This window comes from Schistocerca serialis, chromosome 9 (assembly GCF_023864345.2).
Source record: "Schistocerca serialis cubense isolate TAMUIC-IGC-003099 chromosome 9, iqSchSeri2.2, whole genome shotgun sequence".
Taxonomy (NCBI): Eukaryota; Metazoa; Arthropoda; class Insecta; order Orthoptera; family Acrididae; genus Schistocerca; species Schistocerca serialis.
Window position 1 is genome coordinate 322,960,471 of NC_064646.1, and position 13,895 is coordinate 322,974,365.

The 13,895-nt window shown below is 46.6% G+C and overlaps 1 protein-coding gene and 1 pseudogene across 1 annotated transcript in view; both read left to right on the plus strand.

Annotated features, from left to right (window-relative positions):
* LOC126418867 (probable serine/threonine-protein kinase nek3) overlaps window positions 1-13,895 on the plus strand; it is a 373,287-nt gene that overhangs the window by 207,884 nt on the left and 151,508 nt on the right. The window lies entirely within an intron of this gene.
* LOC126419940 (5S ribosomal RNA) lies at window positions 7,961-8,078 on the plus strand (annotated as a pseudogene).

The window sequence follows — 13,895 nt, forward strand, 5'->3', positions numbered from 1 at the left end:
ATTTTATGTAAACGGTGATGTTTGTGTATCGAGTGTCGACATCTGAGGTCATCAGTCCCCTAGACTTACAACTACTTAAACCTAACTAACCTAAGCACATCACACACATCCATGCCCGAGGCAGGATTCGAACCTGCGACCGTAACAGCAGCGCGGTTCCAGGCTGAAGTGCCTTGAATCGCTCGGCCACAGCGGCCGGCTCGGCGGTTTTCCATCTGCGTCGGCGAATGCGGGCCGGTTACTCTTATTCCGCCTCAGTTACACTATGTCGGCGATTGCTTCGCAAACAAGTTCTCCACGTACGCGTACACCACCATTACTCTACCACGCAAGCGTAGGAGTTACACTCGTCTGGTGTGAGAGGTGACGTTCCCTGAGGGGCGGGGGGGGGGGGGGGGGGGGTTGCTCAGAGCCGTTTCAACCATGTGAACTGCGACAGACCCTTGTTGTCTTATCTAGGCGTTGCCGACCGCAGCGCCGTATTCTGCCTGTTCATATATCTGTGTATTTGAATACGCATGCCTGTACCAGTTTCTTTGCCGCTTAAGTGTACCTGCAATAAGATGTTCCACGGACGATATTGTACGGCCATATCGCAACATCGCCATGTATTGCTTCCACATTACAGCAAAGTTGAATGTAATTGCGGCCACACTTTGCCGTAATACTCGTATATGCCCGTCCAAATGCATCTTTAGAGGCACGATCGTAAGTAACATGTGCCCAGGCGAAACAGGTCGGAGCTAAGTGCTGCAACCCGAATGACAGCTGTAAACGGGACCGTAGCGGGAGCAGGTAACAGCGGCGCGGGCGGCGGCTGGGCGTGGCTGCTGCAAGTGCTGGCCGCAGGAAGCGAGCCCGTGACTCAGGCGCGCTGCCCGGTGTCTCGTACGGCCGGCGGCACGCGGCCAGCGGCGTGCGCCAGGCCGCGCTCACAGTCTGGCGCCAAAACCTCCGTCACAGCTAGTTTACTGCACCCCACTCATCCTGGACTCTCTCAAAGTTTTCCTCTCGACTGCCTCGGAGCTTCCGCGCTGTCACGCCAACTCCCACAATACATGTACTCTTGAACAGGAGTGTCGCGCCCAACAAATTACCTGACATACTACTCCACAGAATCGGAAACTTTTATTGGCTGCCCATTAAATTTAAAAATTTAAAATGCTGTCGTAGTCTCATCATTAAGAGGTATAAACTAGCTTTAAAAGTTTAAAGCAATAAGTCAAGTATTAAGTCAGAAGCTTTATGCAGAGTGTAATGGGTATAAGTGTAGATATTTTTGTATGTGGGATCTTAGTATGTGGACACATCAGTGTATTGTTTGTTTTTTCTCTGCACTGAACAATCTTCCTGCAAGCACGTCACATAATTTACTACCTAATGTTTTCTGCACCATCGCAACTGCACCTCTAAGTCGACTACCCCTGTCAGTATAGGCTAACCATTTTGCATCCACGTATCTGCTCTTCAACAACTGACCTGCTGCCCAGGGGAAAATATATGTTAATGATTTACTTCCTCTTTCTACATGTACTTGGAGGTACTGCCCAACCTAAAAACATACAACTTGTAAGGACCGTAATTATTAGTCTGCAAATGACATAAATACTGATGTAATGTTCAGTACACCATCCTTCAGAAGTGTAATTCATGATGTGCAAATTACCCAGACATATATATGTATACAATAATGAGAACACTTAGTGACTTCCTAAAAATATTGGATATAATTTCAAATATTTCTGAAACTCTTTCTCATTGACACCCTCAGAAGGTAATAAAAGAAGAAGATTTATCACTTACTACATTTTTGCTCGTCATGCAGTAAAACATAAGACATAACGTTTTGATTTATTATTTCTTTACTACTAAGTCTGCTTGCAACTTTTCTTGCAGATAGTATCGACACACACCACTGAATTAACTTGAAAAATTATATCATTGTATGACATATAATAGAGGAAATATGACGACTCATACATGGGAACTCAATTCATTAAGAAAACTGGAGGGGCGGTTGCTGGTGTTACGCCTGTTCAAAACATTTTTACTTCTTTTTTAACGTTATCAGATTTGCTACTCTTTTATCAGACCAGTCAAAAAGATGGTGTTCATGATTTTAATCAACAAGGCGAGATTAATTTCTCACAAACTACCTTGAAGTTGCCGTTTTGAGCAAGACACAGTCTCACTATTTCATACTTTGATTGAGACATGTTCCAATGTCTTTCTTTCTTTCTTTCTTTAGTGGCATTTTCACCTTTGAATGTCAGTTTAATTTCAATTATCACAATTACAGTTTCGAATTTATGGTCATTTTCCCATATAACATTTTATACCCAAGCATATGTCAAATTTAGTATTCTTGTGAAATGTACAAGCATTTCATGCTGTAGTCATACAACAGTACTTATATTTCACTATTTGCAAGTAGTTTCGGTGTTGTAGCCCCATCTATAATCGCTCAATCTAATCATCCAGGTTCAAACTTGATAGCTTGACTTATTTCAAGACCGAGCGATTATGCATGAGGTTGAGGTTCATACTTGACAGCTTGGCTTGTTAAAAGATTCATCAACGGAGAATAGCGGTTCCGTTTTAAACATGCCAACTCTGCTTATTACAAAACCGAGAAACTGAGAATGGGGCTGTGACACCGACCGCGAAAAGAACAAATCAATTTCCCATATTAATGTCATGCTTTCAGATTTACAGCCGAGTTGTAGAATCCATTTCCCACACAAAATTTGGATGACCCACCCACTCCTTTTCTGAAGACGCAGTGAGCTGTGTTGCGTTATGCATGCTCTGTGACGGGACGTGTTCCAGTGTCTTAGGAGACCAAGCCGAGAGCACGCGTAACACAGCACGGCTTGCAGCAGCGTCAGTAGAGGACTGGGGTCCTCGTCGAAATATGTTGTATGAAGTGGAGACAACGACTCGGCTGAACTTTCGAAAGACACAATTAATAAATCACTACGAGAAAACCAGAGCGCTCACAAATTCCTGTTTTCAGGGTAACTTCTGATTAAAACTCAACCGACGCCTCAACGAATCACACTCGTATTATTCAACGATTTCAATCTCAGTATCTGGTACTGTTTCTCTACAGCAGCGGTAAGCAACCCTCGGTCAATAGCAAGTATCAATGAGGCCCAAGTGAGCACCTATCACACTGCCAGTAATATATCGGCCACAAGATGCTATTCTCCTATTGGTCCATCCAGTTCTTATCGCTGCCGCCCGTGCTGTACTTGAGCTCCCAGGGTCTCATTCTTACAACGGGCCAATCCGCCAGACTCGCTGATCTGTTATCTTACGGCTGCTTCAGCTGCAACTACGAAGCTAGAGCTTTAAGGACGTATAATGAAATTAATTTATGGAAATACAAGGAAATTCTGTGTTATTTCTGTACAACTGTGATAGAGAATCGTTTCCAACGTAGTTATGTTCAGTACACGTCGGTAGAAGTTAGAAATCTTCATTTGTAGCGTAATTATTGCCGATGTTTGCTGTCTAACAGTACCGTAATTGTGTTACAACAGATTTAATATGATATCACATCCATTGCTACAAATAAGAGCGACATTAGGACATGAATGTCTCCATTATGGGCTGTCATGAAATCTTACTTTCTTTCATGTGAATTTCTACCGCAGCAGATGATGGGTGCAAATCAAAATGTGTTATTACTGCAAGTGATGGCGGAAGCTGCTTGCCTCGTCCGTTGTCGCCCTACAGCGGTCACCTGGCTCATTCCCCTCAAGCCCCACCCACGGCAGAGAAAGTTCTTTATAACTTCATTGTATTGTACTGTCCGGCCGTAGCAATTTCACCTCTGTCTTTGGTCGGCAATTATCGGTTGATGTCGCACGCCATCGTCTCGGAACTACTGTCAGCCGATGAGAACTAACAACAGATGGCACTACATCATTACTGAAATGCCTGGGCTAGCAGGACAGAGCGGATTAGGTTGTGGAAAGGGGCCAAAATGAGTTGCTTTCAGTTGCACTCAACATACAAACTTTATTTGTCCACACACAATATTACACAAGGATGCAAAACACTCAAAGTTTTAATCTATCTCCTTTGATTAATCTTAGATCGGCTGAAGGCCACATTCAAAATCCAAGGCGCAAGGCCTAAGCAAGAAATTAAAATACAAGGTTCTTCTGGAGGTTTCACCTTTTTAGCCCCCACCCCCCAAAAAAAGAAAAAAATTAATTCTTCAATCTGAACAGGCAGAAGGCTTTAGCAATTTAATTTTAATGTAAGTTGGCTGGAACCAGCTATTAATCAATAATTTAACGGCTTAGGCCTAGAAACAAGAATTTAAATTTAAAAGGCAGAAGGCCTTTATCTTAAAACATTGGATGCAGAATTCGACTGAGGGCCCGATATAAAAAATAACAATCCTAGGAACATCAATTTATGAGATATTAAATTCTACTGAAGGCCACACATCAACAAAATAATTTAACGGCTTAAGGCCTTAAAACACTTCATTTAAAATAAAGAATAACAATCATGCTTGAAGGGAAAGACAGGAACATTAATTTAAGAGATATTAAAACTCGGCTGAAGGCCACACAACAACCAAATAACCAAAACTCAAACAGGGAAGTTACTATATAACAGACACAGAACGGCGCTCAGAAGTTTCCAAGGGTCGGCCCGGAATTGGAGCACAACACCCATTTAGGCGAGACAGGCAGCCTGACCAACAATCTCTTAATCGGAAGGCAACCCCACCGATAGACAGCCGGCGATCCACCAGCCACCTGATTTCGATCACCAGACCAACGGCACTACAACCAAAATTCCAGCGAGGCGAAGAGACGAATAACACTCGTATTCAAATATTGGTGTATTAATAAGCCAAGGCACAATAACTACTGACATACATGAACTTCCCAACGGCTGTGGAACTACACGGTGTGGCGCACAGCATCAACACGGTAAGAAAACACACACTCGCTGCTCTGTCGAAACCGACCAACTGGCTACTGCAGTACGTAGACAGCATTGCAGTATTTAAAGCATTGCTCAGTGGAACTGAAACAAGGTACACAGTATTGCAAGAAACACTGCCACAAGAAACCCGAAGACTCTTAAAACGAATCACTGATGAACAACTACGTAGAACAAATCACCGGCGGACACACACACAAACTCGAAGAACGGTCGGTGACGAAACACACGTCGTCTGACCAGACGACCGACCAACAACCAACCAAAGTCGTTGGCACTCAAACCATGTGTGTCCGCTGTCCGTCGGGAACTGGGAGACACGGCGACCCGGGCACGCTGGCTCGGATCTAACCATGCAGAGGTAACTTTTGCCCATTGGCCACGACGTCTCCGCACAAGAAGGAACTGAGCCGCGTCGAGCTAGATGACCCAGTGACGAGGCCCAGAAACGGTCAAAAGACCAAAACACACGTCGCCCAATAGAGGCGACCAACTGAACGACCGACCAAGGGTCGATCCCGCTGCCATCTCCATCTCTCATCCTGTGTCGCGAGCGGTCGGCGAGTGCTGGCTGTCCACGTCTCCCTAGCGCTCCGTCCCCGACAGCTGCTACGTCCCGACTGCACTTCTGCCGCGTTCCAACTCAACGACTCCCATGTGCGATCTCTCTCTACGATGCACCACGACGGGGAAGTAATAGCCGTCCAGTAAAGATAATACGACAGGGCAAATATCGATACGCGCTGCTGTTGCAACTCACGGGCAGGCAAGACAGTAATTCAGTGACACCAGTAACTGAAATTTAAAATGACAAGACGGCCGTACGGTAAAACAAGATGTTACGTAATAGATGGCACGAACATGAGCCACGCTCGGCTCAATTACCAGCGTGTTCCATAATGTGACTGAAGGTGAGAGACCACGTCGCTAAAAGAGTTTCAGGTGGAATGAGTAAAGTTGGAGTCTGACAGCCAACTAAAAGAATTATGTATGTATCTTTGCTGAACATTTACAAATCATACTGCCCAGAGACACGTAGCTATCAAATGGTTCAAATGGCTCTGAGCACTATGGGACTTAACTTCTGAGGTCATCTGTCCCCTAGAGCTTAGAACTACTTAAACCTAAATCACCTAAAGACATCACACACATCCATGCCCGAGGCAGGATTCGAACCTGCGAGAGTAGAGGTCGCGCGGTTCCAGACTGTAGCGCCTAGAACAGCTCGGCCACCTCGGGCGGCACGTAGCTATCGCTGCACTGTGATGCATTATATATGTCATCTTTGTTTGGAAGCACGTACGTATTAAATAGCTATTTTCAGGAGTGTAGCACACAAAAAGTACAAATAGAATCAAAACCTCAGATGAACACCTTGAGAACACCCTGAGCATTGAAACCACCTCGGTAGAATCTGATATTGATACATTATTTTCCAAAATTCTAGGTCAAATATCACGTTAACTCTACGATTTGTGTGTTGACTGTATACCTCCTATTGACCCCCTCTCATTTTTTTCTAGTCTTGGTGTAAAGTACATTTCGTGTGGCCCAAAAATACTCTTCTTCTTCCAATGTGGTCCAGGCAAGCTAAAAGGTTGGACATCCTGCTGTAGTCTGCGGCTGGTAGCTGTGTACGTATTCCCCGACATAAGGTAATGCACCATTGGCCACACGGCGTGGCAGAAAGAAAGCGGGCCAGGGCGATTGCTCTGGGCTACCGAGTCGCCGGCAATCTCGAACAGCGCCATATCGGTGGCGGGCGGCTATTGTCTGGAGAAAGCGGAGCAGCCCGCCTGATGCGACCCGGCGACCCCTAATACAGACAGGGTCCCCTCTATCAGCGGCTCTTAATTCGCCGCGACCGACGCCCGCCCCCGCGCTCTAATGGGATCAATTCGTTACCCAGCCGCGCTGGCGCCCACGGAGACATTGGCGCGTTCCGTTAGCTGGGCTGTCCAATTGAATACAGCGCTCACGCAGACCGAGGGACGCTTTGTCGCAGTGGATAGGTCAACAACCTGAAGATCCATATTCTACATCTACCTCAAAATACACTGACATAACAAAAATTATGGGCTTCCTCCTAATATCGTGTCGGGTCACCCTTTGCCTGGCGTAGTCCAGACCTGGAGGTGGTTGGAGGTCCTCTGCAGAAATTTTGAGGCGTGCTGCCTCTGTAGGCGTCCTTAATTGCGCAAGTGTTGCCGGTGCTGGATTTTGAACACGAACTGACCTCTCCATTATGTCCGATAAGTGCTCGATAGGACACCCGTCGTACGATCTGGGTGTCAGAGCATTCGCTCGAACTGAACACAATGTTCTTCAAACAAATTGAGAGCAATTATGACCCGGTGCAATAGCGCATTGTCAACCATAAAAATTTCATCGTTGTCTGGGAACATGAAGTCCGTGAAAGCCTGCAATGGTAATCGAACAAAACCATTTCCAGTCAATCATCTGTTCAGTTGGACCAGACGATCCAGTCCATTCCAGTCAGCCACACCACTATGGAGCCACTGTCAGCTTGCACAGTGCCTTTTTCACAACTTGGGTCCATGGCTTCACGGGGCCACACTCGAACTCTATCAATAGCTCTTACCGATTGAAGTCGGGATTCATCTGACCAGGTCACAGTTATCCGGTTGTCTAGATCACGAGCCCAGGAGAGGCGCTGCTGGCGATGTCGTGCTGTTACCAAAGGCACACGCTTTGGTCGTCTGCTACCATGGCCCATTAACACCAATTTTCGCCGCAATGTCCTAACAGATACGTCCGTCGTACGTCCCACATTGATTTCTGCTGTTGTTTCACGCAGTCTTGCTTGTCTGTCAGCACTGACAACAAAACGCCAATGGCACTGTTCTCGGTCGTTAAGTGAAGTCCCTCGTCCACTGCGTTGTCCATGGTGAGAGGTAATGCCTGAAGTCCTCGGTACACTCTTAACACTGCGAATCTCGAAATATTGATTTCACTAACGATTTCCGAAGGCAACGGCCTTGCCGCAGTGGATACACCGGCTCCCGTCAGATCACCGAAGTTAAGCGCTGTCGGGCGTGGCCAGCACTTGGATGGGTGACCATCCGGGCCGCCATGCACTGTTGCCATTTTTCGGGGTCCACTCAGCCCCGTGATGCCAATTGAGTAGCTGCTCGACCGAATAGTAGCGGCTCCGGTCAAAGAAAACCATGATAGCGACCGGGAGAGCGGTGTGCTGACCACACGCCCTTCCTATACGCATCCTCAGCTGAGGATGACACGGCGGTCGGAGGTCCTGATCCGCCACTTGTGGCAATAACTAAAACAAAGGCGTTTTTTGTTACGGTAAGATCAGTTCACGTAATTTACTCCAGTAATTGAATAATAAAATATTCTGTTGACTGCCACTTACGTAGGAAAAAATGAGTATTGTAATAAAATAAGATAAATCAGCGCTCGCGACGGAACTTTAGGAGTTCATTTTTCCCACGTGCCTTTTGAGTGTGTAAGGTAGAAAAATGGTCTTAAAGTAATTGTAGGCACTCTCCACCCTCTTCTAAGCACTCTAAGTGTGACCTGCAGAGTAATTATGTAGATGTAGATCAACACAGCGAATACATTCTGGATCGATCTGCTAGAAAGCCGGTACAAATCCACCAGTCAAGTCCCTGCGATGTTTATTTCTTATCGGTTTTTGATTGAGAGTATTGATCTAGGTAGCGACCAAAGTAAGAGTAATTCAAAGCTCTTATCATAACTGATTTTCAGGTTCACTTTCTAATTATCTCTGTTAAGTACTTCCATTGAAGGTAATCCGCACTTGAGGCCTACAGTATAATGTAACTGGAAGTGGTTTAGATATATTGGAAGCAGTATTTCCGATCGTGCCCATTACTGAAAATCTTATCTACTAATAGGAAGATTCACATGTTTGTATCCATTAGCTGGCAACGGCGAAACAAGCTATGCCTGAGGTATTTCCATCAAACGCAAAGGAACACTTGGAAACTTCTATGCACGGTTGAGCAAGTAACTCGAAGCACTGTCTTCCTTTTCAATAAGAAAATTAGAACCACCGTGTTTATAATAGATGTTTGTCGTTTAACGTCAGAAGCCTCAGTGCGGTGATGTTTTCCTTTGCATACTGCTCTTTTTTTTTGTCAGTGGTCGTTTTTCTATTTGCAAATATAACGGATACAATTGCAGATATTTCTATTTGTGGTATATTAATACGTACACACATCATGGTGTTTATTGTTTCTCATTGTGTCGAACAGTCTTTCCACAAACACATCACAAACTTAACGACCTGACGTTTTCTGCATGGTCATAACTGCACCACTATATAGACTACGCCTGTCGGTTAAGACTAAAAGTTTTGCCTCCATGCGTCGACACTTCAACACCCGACCTGTTGTTTAGGGAAAATAACCATTAATGTCTTGCTCTTGCCACACATACTTGTAGGTAGTAACCAACATAAAAAGCACGACTTGTAATAGCAATACTTATTAGTCAGCAAATTACCTAAATATTGTTGTTCCCTCCACCGTCCTCAGTCAGGAATAGAAATATCTGCACTTATATGCATTACACACCAACGACCTTGCCGCAGTGAGAACGCTGCTTCCCGTCAGATCTCCGAAGTCAAGTGCTTTCAGGCTTGGCTAGCACTTAGATAGGTTAGCGTCCGGGCTGTTGGCAAGCGGGGTGAACTCTGCCCTTGAGGAGCTACCTGGCTGAGAAGGAGCTCCACCGGTCACGGGAGAGCGATGTGCTGACCACCCATACCGGAATCCGGTGGCGCCTAAGGGCTGAGGATGACACGGCTGCCGGTCGGTACCGTTGGGTTTTCAAGGCATGAGCGGACGGAGTTTGCTATATATACTGTGTATTCATTACGTCTATGTTGTAGTGATCACTTGCTTTTGTTGTGGAACATAGGTGGAAGGGAAAGAACCTCATACTACAAAAGTAGTTGCTGTTATGAGGTTGCTTGCAAGCAGAAAGTATGCAGTCTCGCCATAGCGTCACATAGAATTAGGCAACACTACAGCAAAAATACGTGGCAAGACAGATTTGAACAATTTACTGTATTCTATTGATAGAAACTAAACATGACTTAATTATACCATGAAGAAGGTGCATGTCAGTAGATCAGTATTCATGTGCACTGTCTGTCTTTAACTCTGGTCTATTCCTGCATCTATTGAAAGATAACTACACTCCTGGAAATTGAAATAAGAACACCGTAAATTCATTGTCCCAGGAAGGGGAAACTTTATTGACACATTCCTGGGGTCAGATACATCACATGATCACACTGACAGAACCGCAGGCACATAGACACAGGCAACAGAGCATGCACAATGTCGGCACTAGTACAGTGTATATCCACCTTTCGCAGCAATGCAGGCTGCTATTCTCCCATGGAGACGATCGTAGAGATGCTGGATGTAGTCCTGTGGAACGGCTTGCCATGCCATTTCCACCTGGCGCCTCAGTTGGACCAGCGTTCGTGCTGGACGTGCAGACCGCGTGAGACGACGTTTCATCCAGTCCCAAACATGCTTAATGGCGGACAGATCCGGAGATCTTGCTGGCCAGGGTAGTTGACTTACACCTTCTAGAGCACGTTGGGTGGCACGGGATACATGCGGACGTGCATTGTCCTGTTGGAACAGCACGTTCCCTTGCCGGTCTAGGAATGGTAGAACGATGGGTTCGATGACGGTTTGGATGTACCGTGCACTATTCAGTGTCCCCTCGACGATCACCAGTGGTGTACGGCCAGTGTAGGAGATCGCTCCCCACACCATGATGCCGGCTGTTGGCCCTGTGTGCCTCGGTCGTATGCAGTCCTGATTGTGGCGCTCACCTGCACGGCACCAAACACGCATACGACCATCATTGGCACCAAGGCAGAAGCGACTCTCATCGCTGAAGACGACACGTCTCCATTCGTCCCTCCATTCACGCCTGTCGCGACACCACTGAAGGCGGGCTGCACGATGTTGGGGCGTGAGCGGAAGACGGCCTAACGGTGTGCGGGACTGTAGCCCAGCTTCATGGAGACGGTTGCGAATGGTCCTCGCCGATACCCCAGGAGCAACAGTGTCCCTAATTTGCTGGGAAGTGGCGGTGCGGTCCCCTACGGCACTGCGTAGGATCCTACGGTCTTGGCGTGCATCCGTGCGTCGCTGCGGTCCGGTCCCAAGTCGACGGGCACGTGCACCTTCCGCCGATCACTGGCGACAACATCGATGTACTGTGGAGACCTCACGCCCCATGTGTTGAGCAATTCGGCGGTACGTCCACCCGGCCTCCCGCATGCCCACTATACGCCCTCGCTCAAAGTCCGTCAACTGCACATACGGTTCACGTCCACGCTGTCCCGGCATGCTACCAGTGTTAAAGACTGCGATGGAGCTCCGTATGCCACGGCAAACTGGCTGACACTGACGGCGGCGGTGCACAAATGCTGCGCAGCTAGCGCCATTCGACGGCCAACACCGCGGTTCCTGGTGTGTCCGCTGTGCCGTGCGTGTGATCATTGCTTGTACAGCCCTCTCGCAGTGTCCGGAGCAAGTATGGTGAGTCTGACACACCGGTGTCAATGTGTTCTTTTTTACATTTCCAGGAGTGTATGATCTCTTTTCTTGGCGGCGATTGTAGACAAGGTCCTGGTGCTGTCTTGAGGTACTGCTGATGCTAAGGAATAGTGCACAAATACTGTTTTGACTGCAGCCATGCGATTTCTAATATCTGGTATGGCTCATGGATATCCTCTTGGAAACTATTTGAGTGATATATGGCAGAAACACAAAATAGTACTTGCGAGGGGCGCCCTCTCTGGACGCCGGACTTAACTCAGTTGCTCCTGAGAACTAGGTAACTAGGCAGTTTTCTGTGTACAGCTGTTTGCCGTATCTTCCAGAGAACAAAGAAGTCTGCCTTCCTTTTCTGCCATTACAAAGATAACGAAAGAAGGCCGACATCGTTGCTATGCGCACTTTCAGTAAGCGGCCTAGCTGAGAGGTTTTGTTTAGGGTACTTGTAAAGGGAGAGGTGTATCGGAACAGGAAAAGAACATAATTTTTATTGAGGTAATTGATATTTCTTTTTTATTTCGTCCGTCTCTGTTGCACTGATATAAAATTCTGCTGCAGTGGTTAGCGGTTTCGCGCTGACGCTCCCGTTCCCACATCACACACGTCGCTATTAACTGTAATTATTCATGCAGTATGATGCCAGAGGGCACGGGCAGCTTCTGTACAGCAAAGTATACTGGAGGCAACAAATAGGCGAGTGGGATTAGCCGAGCGGTCTTAGGCGCTGCAGTCATGGACTGTGCGGCTGGTAGCGGCGGAGGTTCGAGTCCTCCCTCGGGCATGGGTGTGTGTGTTTGTCCTTAGGATAATTTAGGTTAAGTAGTCTGTAAGCTTAGGGACTGATGACCTTAGCAGGTAAGTCTCATAAGGTTTCGCACACATTTGAACAATTTGGCAACAAGTACCCTTACTGATCTTAGCCTGTCTGTTGCAACTGACTAACACAATAAAATCTTTTATTAGCATGCAGTAGAGGAAAAACGTAGTCAGGCATTCCGCTGAGATGACGGAAAGAGGGATGACATCAGCCGTGCCCTCTACTGACAGTAGCGTAGGTGCGGCAGGAAGTCAGTCTCGAGGCTCCTGTATCACTGGGTGGCATTGTGCCCGCGAGTTTCCTCTGCCTCTCCCCCGGAAGTGAGCCGCGTTCACGACATCGTGGTCGGCCAGTTCCAGACATGTGTCGGCTTTCTCCCCGCGCCGCGGGAACCAGTATATAACAAACTGCCTGCCGCAGAACCGTAAAACTCGTCTCACGCCGGCCCGGTCTCCGCCTTTCTGCTGTACAGCGAATCCAGTTTCAAGGTCATCCGCCTGTGCGTGCCGCTCGTCGTGTGCAAGGCTGCCGGAACACAAGCACACACCTCAACGGCGGAGACGAAGCTACAACTTGAACTGGGGGGGGGGGGGGGGGGAGGGGGGAATCGACCATGTTCTTTTCAAAGAAATTGTTCCAGCCTTTGCTTTGGAGCTATAGGATGGTTGTAGACTTAGAGGAAGCTTTTTACAATGTTGACTGGAATACTCTCTTTCAAATTCTGAAGGTGGCAGGGGTAAAATACAGGGAGCGAAAGGCTATTTTCAATTTTTACAGAAACCAGATGGCAGTTATAAGAGTCGAGGGACATGAAAAGGAAGCAGTGGTTGGGACGGGAGTGAGACAGGCTTGTAGCCTCTCCCCGATGTTATTCAATCTGTATATTGAGCAAGCAGTAAAGGAAACAAAAAAAAAAAAAAAAAAAAAAAAAAGAAAAATTCGGAGTAGGTATTCAAATCCGTGGAGAAGAGATAAAAACTTTGAGGTTTACTGATGACATTGTAATTCTGTCAGAGACAGCAAAGGACCTGTAAGAGCAGTTGAACGGAATGGACAGTGTCTTGAAAGGAGGGTATAAGATGAACATCAACAAAAGCAAAACGAGGATAATGGAACGTAGTCGAATTAAGTCGGGTGATGCTGAGGGAATTAGATTAGGAAATGAGACACTTAAAGTAGTAAAGGAGTTTTGCTATTTGGGGAGCAAAATAACTGATGATGGTCGAAGTAGAGAGGACATAAAATGTAAACTGGCAATGGCAAGGAAAGCGTTTCTGAAGAAGAGGAATTTGTTAACATCGAGTATTCATTTAAGTGCCAGGAAGTCGTTTCTGAAAGTATTTGTATGGAGTGTAGCGATGTATGGAAGTGAAACATGGACGAAAAATAGTTTAGACAAGAAGTGAATAGAAGCTTTCGAAATGTGGTGCTACAGAAGAATGCTGAAGATTAGATGGGTAGATCACATAACTAATGAGGAGGTATTGAATCGAATTGGGGAGAAGAGGAGTTGGTGG